Source organism: Beta vulgaris, chromosome 4 (genome assembly GCF_026745355.1).
Source record: "Beta vulgaris subsp. vulgaris cultivar EL10 chromosome 4, EL10.2, whole genome shotgun sequence".
NCBI lineage: Eukaryota > Viridiplantae > Streptophyta > Magnoliopsida > Caryophyllales > Amaranthaceae > Beta > Beta vulgaris.
In genome coordinates, this window is record NC_079205.1 from 40,907,753 (window position 1) to 40,915,960 (window position 8,208).

General features: G+C 27.9%; 1 non-coding gene across 1 annotated transcript; it reads right to left on the reverse strand.

Annotated features, from left to right (window-relative positions):
* Positions 1-311: 311 nt before the first annotated feature.
* Positions 312-384, reverse strand: TRNAF-GAA (transfer RNA phenylalanine (anticodon GAA)). Its single transcript has one exon. It is a non-coding gene; the product is annotated as a tRNA-Phe (tRNA).
* Positions 385-8,208: the final 7,824 nt, after the last annotated feature.

The window sequence follows — 8,208 nt, forward strand, 5'->3', positions numbered from 1 at the left end:
TTCCTCTGATGGTTAACTTAGTTATTGATATACAAAGTCAGAGACTTTTTCGATTATTTATATATATATATATGGTCTTTCTAGTCTAACTTTCCAGATTTTTTAGGGTTTACTTTTTGTGAATTGAGAGGAGGAATATAGTTGGAATTTAAATTACTTTGGTTAAATACCTAGTTGCACGGTTTTTTTAACTTTTTTTTTGTTTACAGATTTTAAAAAATAATAATCGTAATGCAACACAACTCCCTATCTTTAAGGGATGGATTAAAAGTTTAAATCTTTTCCGAAAACTGAAACTTATCAGGAAAAATTGCGGTGAGCGTGGATCGAACACGCGACCTTCAGATCTTCAGTCTGACGCTCTCCCAACTGAGCTATCCCCGCAAGATATTATAAGCACCGAGGAGTAAGGACTCAACAAATATACTCCCTCCGTTCCATAATATAAGTCCCCTTCTTTTTTAAATTGTCCAAAATATAAGTCTTATTTCTATTTTCAATCAATAATTATACCTAAAATACCCTTATGAAAATAATTTAACTCCCAAAAAGTCCTCATAATTTCAGCTTCCAATGCACCATTATTAATGATAAAATAGAATCTCATGACCCACTAAACTCCTCTACAACATTAAACTATGCAACATTAATGTTAAGTTTTTTTTATTATTAAAAAGAAAAAACAATGTAAGTGTTTCCCAATAAAAATGAATCTTTTTATTAAAATAAAACAAGATTCTATTTTACCTTAATTCTCGTGTAAAAACAGAATCAGGACTTATTTTATGAGACGGAGGGAGTAATATTTTTAGTTTACCTAACTTTGATGCAGTTCAATCATTATTATTAGTTGTGCCTTGGTGGTCTTCAAACTAATAATAACGGTACGCCTAATGGAATTCTAACAAATTAATAATTACTATCTACACCAATAATCTATTTTCTAATCAGTTGATCAATTTTGTATTACATAATAATTTAAATAGTTGAAATATTTCCAAGAGAGGAATGGATTAGTTGACTTTATCTTACAATTTGTAACTATCTTATGATTAGATTTTGTTTCAAAGTATTTGTTTTCAAGTAAATCTAATTGGAGCAAAGATTCAAATTTTTCAAAGAGTAAATTAGATGTTAATTATAATTAATTTACAATTATTAAGTAATTAAGGGCATGTTCTTTTCGACATAAAACAACTGAATTGAACTGAACTGAACTTATTGGAGCTGAACTGAATTGAACTGAACTGAACTGAACTGAATTGAATCGAATTGAATTGAATTGAATTAAATTAAATTGAATTAAATTGAATGTAATAAATATATAAATAATATTTTAAACAATAATAATATGAATATTAAACAATAATTATAATGATAAGTAATAATAATGAATAATAATAGTATTTTGGATATTTCTAAATGGTAGTTATAAATACATAATATTAATATATAATAAATAATAATATATAAATAATTAATGATGATAATGATAATTAATAATTATTATTTTATATTATTTGTATCAATATATTAATACTTGATGATGATATATAATAACAATAATATCTAAGAAATAAATTAATATTACTATTTTAATAATTAGATTTAATAATATAAAAATATTTAGTAATAAAAATAATGATTGGGTTGTACCGCGAAAATTACACCATAAACCGGCTTGACGCGATTTGATTGATTTATGGGCTAAAAAAAGTGGGCTTATTTGTGCTTTGACCTAAACCATGTTCCTCCTAATAATAATAGTAATAATAATGAGTAAAGCTATAATAAACAAAATAATATATAGAAACAACAATAATAATACTTAATAATAATGATATATATTTAAATAATAATAATAATAATAATAATAATAATAATGATAATGATAATGATAATGATAATAATAATAATAATAATAATAATAATAATAATAATTAGTAAAATAAATTATACCAACATAATAATAATATTTAACAAAATGGTTATAAAAGAATGGAGCTGAACTGAACTGAACTGATTGGAGCTAAACTGAACTGAACTGAAAATAAGTTGGGGAGAACCGGCCCTAAGATAGTAATCAAACAACTAAAAAGGCTGAAATGATACTCCCTACGTTTCCTAAAGATCTTCCCTCTTTCCGTTTAAGTGTGTTTCTAAAAGATCTTCCCTCTTTTACTTTATTCCTTATTTGGAAAAATTTTCCCCTTTTTACCCTCTCATGTCCCTATCATATGGTCCATCATTACATTATTAATTCAATTTTACTCCATTTCTCTCTCAACCTTTAATCCCTTTTTATTTGTTTATTTATCTTAACCCCTTTCTCTCTCATACTTTACCCAACCCACACCCCACACAACTTGATTCTCATTGGTATCTGTAGTAACAGTAACAAGGAAGATCTTTAGGAAACGGAGGTAGTACTTCATAAGATACGTAAATCAAGATCCCTTAATCACTTAAATAATTAAAATATTTAAAGATTCTAATAAATATATTTCATGTAGGTTTTACTCACAAAAATATCATTGAACTAAACTGAAGTTGTAATACTTATATATCACACAAATTCCAAATAATGTATAATATTCTGAAGTCTTAGGTATTGTCCTATATTTTGAGATTTCAATTCAAGATAGTATATATGTTATATAGGTGTATATATATTAGGATTTTTTGTCAAAAACTACCTATTAATTGAAAATAACTACCTAATATGTCTAATTTTTAAAACAACTTCCTTTTATCCTGTTTTTTTTTTTTTTGTAGCACTACTGATGCACAGTAAACATTAGTAATTCCGTTTGGTGGGCCCCACTTGACAATTTCCTCCATTTTACTGTCGTGGGTTTGTCTTCTTCCCCCCTTCATTGAATTAGAACCACCAACCTCATACTTCAATATTCAATGTGAACAAAAAAAATTCTCTCTCCTTTTTACTTGGTGAATTGCATATTATTCCCCCATCATCTTTGATTCTTCATTGAGCATCAGCATCAGCATCAGCATCAATAAAAGGCATGGTAAAAGGCAAGCAAAGTGGCCCCGAGCGTAAAAGCGAAGGAATAATGCACAAAGGAAAAGGACTTTTAATTGGGAAATTCATAACCATTAATAGTAAATCAAAAATTTGTAGAGAGAAGTAACCATTTACCTGATTTTCAGATACGAGATGAAAAATGTAAATCTTGTTTGTCTTCTTCAAATGATTTGAATGGTGGAAGAGATGAGAGAGAATGGTGTTTGAAGGAAATGGAGAAGAGGTGTGTCGAATGAATTTAGGAAAGTAGTTAAGGAAATTGTCAAGTGGGATCCATCAAACAGAATTACTAACGTTTACTAGTGCTACCAAAAAAAACATGATAAAAGGTAGTTGTTTTAAAAATTAGACATATTACGTAGTTATTTTCAAAAAATTATAATTAATAGGTAGTTTTTGACAAAAAATCTTATAGATTAATATTCGATATTTTAGCTTCACATACACACTCACTCTATTATTTCAGTCGTCATCCATCCAATTTTTTTTACTTGTGTTGCAAGATAAGTATTTCCATTGGTCTTTCTCCATCAGTATGAATACTCGTAATTGCACCCCTACAAGTAAAAGTGATCTCTTTTTATTTTATTTTTGTATAATTCGGTGCTATATATATATATATATATATATATATATATATATATATATATATAATATATATATATATATATATATATATATATATATATATATATATATATCTTAACTTCATTTCCAAAAGGTACTTTTATTGTTTTTTTCTATAATAAGGCTAAGGGCATGTTCTCTTCGGCATAAAACAACTGGACTGAACTGAACTAAACCGATTGCAACTGAATTAAACTGAACTGAACTAAATTATAACTAATAGTAGTGATAATAATATAATATAATATTATTTAACTAATAATAAATTCATAATAACGATTTATTAATAATAACAAGTTGTTAAATAAAATAATAATAAATTATTGTGAGATAGATGGAGTAGTCCATAATAAACAGATAAACTAATAATTTGATGAAGAAAATTATAATATCGAAATATAGAATATACTTTATCACCCAATACTTAAAAAGAATGTTAAAAATTTAATAGGATGTGTACATTATTTTTAACATTTTCTAATTTTAAAAAAAAATACAAACTACAAACTTGCAATTCTAAAGCTAAATTATATACTTATAACTTTTGAGATAGTATTATTATTTTGCCTATTAGTTCAACTATCAAAACTTGTATTTTTTTTCATTTCAACAATGTCAAGTATTATTGTTGTTATTATTAATAGTATTAGTGTTGTCATGTATTAAAAAGTTTGTACTTTGAGCAATAACAAATATTATTGAAATGCTTACTTCTTAGGCTTGAATTATCATTTCAATATAATTAGCCGAATCATATAGAAAAAATATATTAGCAAAATAATAATTAACAATATTAAAAAAAATAAGAATAATAATATTATTATTTTTAATAATAATATACTAAAAGCAATAGTAATAGGAGTAATAATAAAATAATAATATAATAAATAATTGTAATCATGATATTAATATGAGAAGGTATTGTGTCAGACCGTCCGACCATAATCTGTGGTCGGACAACTTTCAGTTGGTTTCAATTTTTTTTCAGTTGGTTTCAAAAAAAAATTCAGTTAGTTTCAAATTTTTTTCAATTGGTTTCAATTTTTTTTTCAGTTGGTTTAAATTTTTGTTCAATTGGGTTTTAAATTTTTTTCAGTTGGATGTAAGTTACCTCTAAATGAAAGTAACTTACGTCTAAATGAAAGTAAGTTACCTCTAAATGAAAGTAAGTTACCTCTAAATAAAAGTAACTTACCATATCAAGTATCTTCTGTCTCCACTTTCTCTGTCTTCTTTCTCTCTTTATTAACAGTGCTCCCAAATTCGTTTTTGCCTTCTAATCTAAGTAGTTTCTTTAATCACCTACTCTTTCACCCATCTTTTCTCCTTCAACTTAAAACCCCTGCTTTCTTGGATTTCATTCTCAGCTGCTCCATTTTCTCTCTCCTCTAATTTCTTGCTATCAAATTTTTCCAGTAAAATAATTTTCGGGTATCTTTTGTTTCCGTGTTTCAAAAATTGGGTACATTTTTCAATTCGTGATTTTTTGTTTGTTTGAGGTTAAATTTTTGGAGACTAAAAACCAAGTATGGAGGAACTCGTGAATTTTCTGTCACTGGTGAATTTGCAACCATTATTCAAGAATTACGTGAGTTCCTCTCCTTTGAATCACCCTAATACAGAGAGAGAGGAGTGGTCGTCCGACCAAATGTATTGTGTCAGACGGTCTGACACAATACTTTCACTATTAATATTTATAATAGTAATAGTAATAGCAGTAATAATAATAATAATAATAATAATAATAATAATAATAATTATTATTATTATCATTGTTTTATTATCAGAGAATTAAATGACTGAATTGAATTGAACTGATTGCAACCGAATTGAACTGAAAATAAGTTGGAGAGAACATGCCCTAATAATAGTATTATATTAAACCAGACTTATTTACTTAATTGGTTTTGAAGCAAGGAAAAAAAGCATTACAAAAAGAAAACCGTCAACAAATCAAAAATTCTTAATTTATTATATATAATTAATAATTAATTTAATTTTTTACATCCCCTAAAAAAAATAATTTTCTACGTATTTTCACACACATCGTGTGCATACAAAACTAGTTGAACTAAAGTCAACGTAATTGATTGTAGATCTAAAACTTATTTTTGCAATGACATCGCCTAAATTTTCATTAAGAAATCAATTTGTTCTAAAGAACTGAAAGATATAATCTCAAGCTCTCAAAGATAACTCAAGAGTAGATATAATCTAATAATCGCATAGAAATATTCTCAAGTGAGAAGAGAAATGAGTTATTGAACACAAACTTTAAAAACACTAAAAAGCAAGAAAATAGGGGATTATTATCAACAAAAGATTTTGAGAGGAAGAGAGAGATGAGAGAAAAAGGGGAGGAGGGCCAATGAAATCTAGAGATTAGTATGGACATAAAATTACACTTAAGACCTCCCTAATCCTTTTCTCACATAATCATGTACTTGACTTTTTTTTTTTTTTTTTGGATCATCAAACCACATAGAATTCATAACTTGATGTTTTTCAAGTACAATGTTACGAACAAGAGGGTCAGGGAGTTATTGTCGGAAGAGAATAATAAATTAATAATTTATTAAATGACAAATTGAACTAAATCACTAAGGCTATGTTTAGTTCACCTGAAATTTTCTGATCTAAACTTATCTGATCTTATCTGAACTTATTTTTTCTGATCTGAACTTATTTTTTCTGATTACAAGATCTTATCTTTTAGATTTTTCTCAATATATAAGAAAAAAATAGTCATGTGGGGTCTTGTTTGATTCGTCTCAATGAGTACTTTATTAATATTCAATTATTATAATTTTTACTAATATGTAATGAAAGATATAATGATTTTTATATATAAGCATAATCTGAACTGATCTGATCTGAACTTATTTTTTCTGATCTGATCTGATCTGATCTGATTAGATCTGAAATAAGCAAAAATAAGGTGAACTGAACATAGCCTAAACCTGACTAAGAAACTATCATTATTAAAACACTTGACCAGTAACATAGTTCGAAAACTTCATAGTTCGCAAAGATCAATATCTAGCATCTGAACTAATGTACTACTTCCTCCGTTTCTTTTTACTCGCTACACTTTCCATTATGGGAAGTTTCACATTACTTGCTACACTTCTTTTTTGGGCAATAAACTCTCTCTATCTCTCTCCTCCCACATGGGTCCCTTTTCTTTTTACTCTCTACCTCTCTCTTCTCCAAAAATTGCCTAGGAGTCTGTGAAATGAGAAGTGTAACGAGTAAAAAGAAACGGAGGAAGTACTTCCTCTTTAACAACCTATCATGACAAGGAAATTAGTACATGTCAACTAGCTTCTTGTGTAAAGTAGTATGGAGGTGATGTTACTAACCTGAAATTAAATTCTTTGTATCATATAATAATAAAAAAAAATAATTAAAAATTTAAACAACCTAACTATATTCTTTATTTTGTTTTTCTTGCCTAAAACACATTCAAAGTGTTGATGCAAAATCAGTTCGTTGACCTTGTAAACAAGGCAATGGACACTTAATAGTTTAATATCGAATGCATTGGTAGAATTAGTCCCTGGGGGTTACCGTTTTTATTTAGATAAACCTTTGCTAACGTACTCTGTTGCAATTTAAATTAATGATCAAACTAAAACATAAATTAAATTCATGCAAAAAGTAATAAATAGAGCAAACAGTAATAAAGCTTTTAATTAAAGTACAAAATTCCGATGCATCCTACAAACTTAGAGAAGAATTTTACAATACACAAGGAATAAGCCAGAATGAACAAGTAAATAGCAGACACGGAAGTTGTTACCTCCATGGTTCTCTGCTTCAATTGAAATGAGAATTTGAGACTTCGCCTAATGGCGCCAAAACATGCCCGAATGCCTAAACTAAATTTTAAGAACTAAACTACAACCCCAGAAGGGGGGTGGGCTATGCTAGCGCTACGCTAAGGAATTAAGAAATGCTAGAGTCTTAACGGATTGTTCATGTGTTCTTTTCTTGATAATAGTTTCTCTATTTATAGAGAATCATAACATGTAACTTACATGCATGCTGGGGAGGGAAAATGTTTGAAAAATATTTAATTCAAACCTTAACGGTTTTCTGTGTTGAATAATCGTCAACCTAAAATGCACGTTTTTCTTCATGTTGAACCATCTTTTGATTATCTTTTGGTTGCTATTCTGTTACTGCCATTGACTTTCGTCTCTTATGTTAAAGCATAAATTAAACCTCTGTTGACTTTCGTCCTTTGGAGTTTGTTGATTTTGACCTCTATTAACTTCACTTGATGGGCTTTATATTTATATCGAGCCCTTATGTTAAAGTATAAATTGAACCATTTTAAGGTTTGATTCAATGCACCATAATAAATGTTACTTGACATCCGCAAATGGTAGTAACACAAAGAAAAGTTTGTCCAAACACCATGGCAGGGAGATCCAAGAAAATTCAGCAGAGATCAAAGCTGAAGAAAAATAAGAGACTGATGGACCTGATCCGGATCGCAAGCCACAAAAACAGTTGGGAATACATAAAAG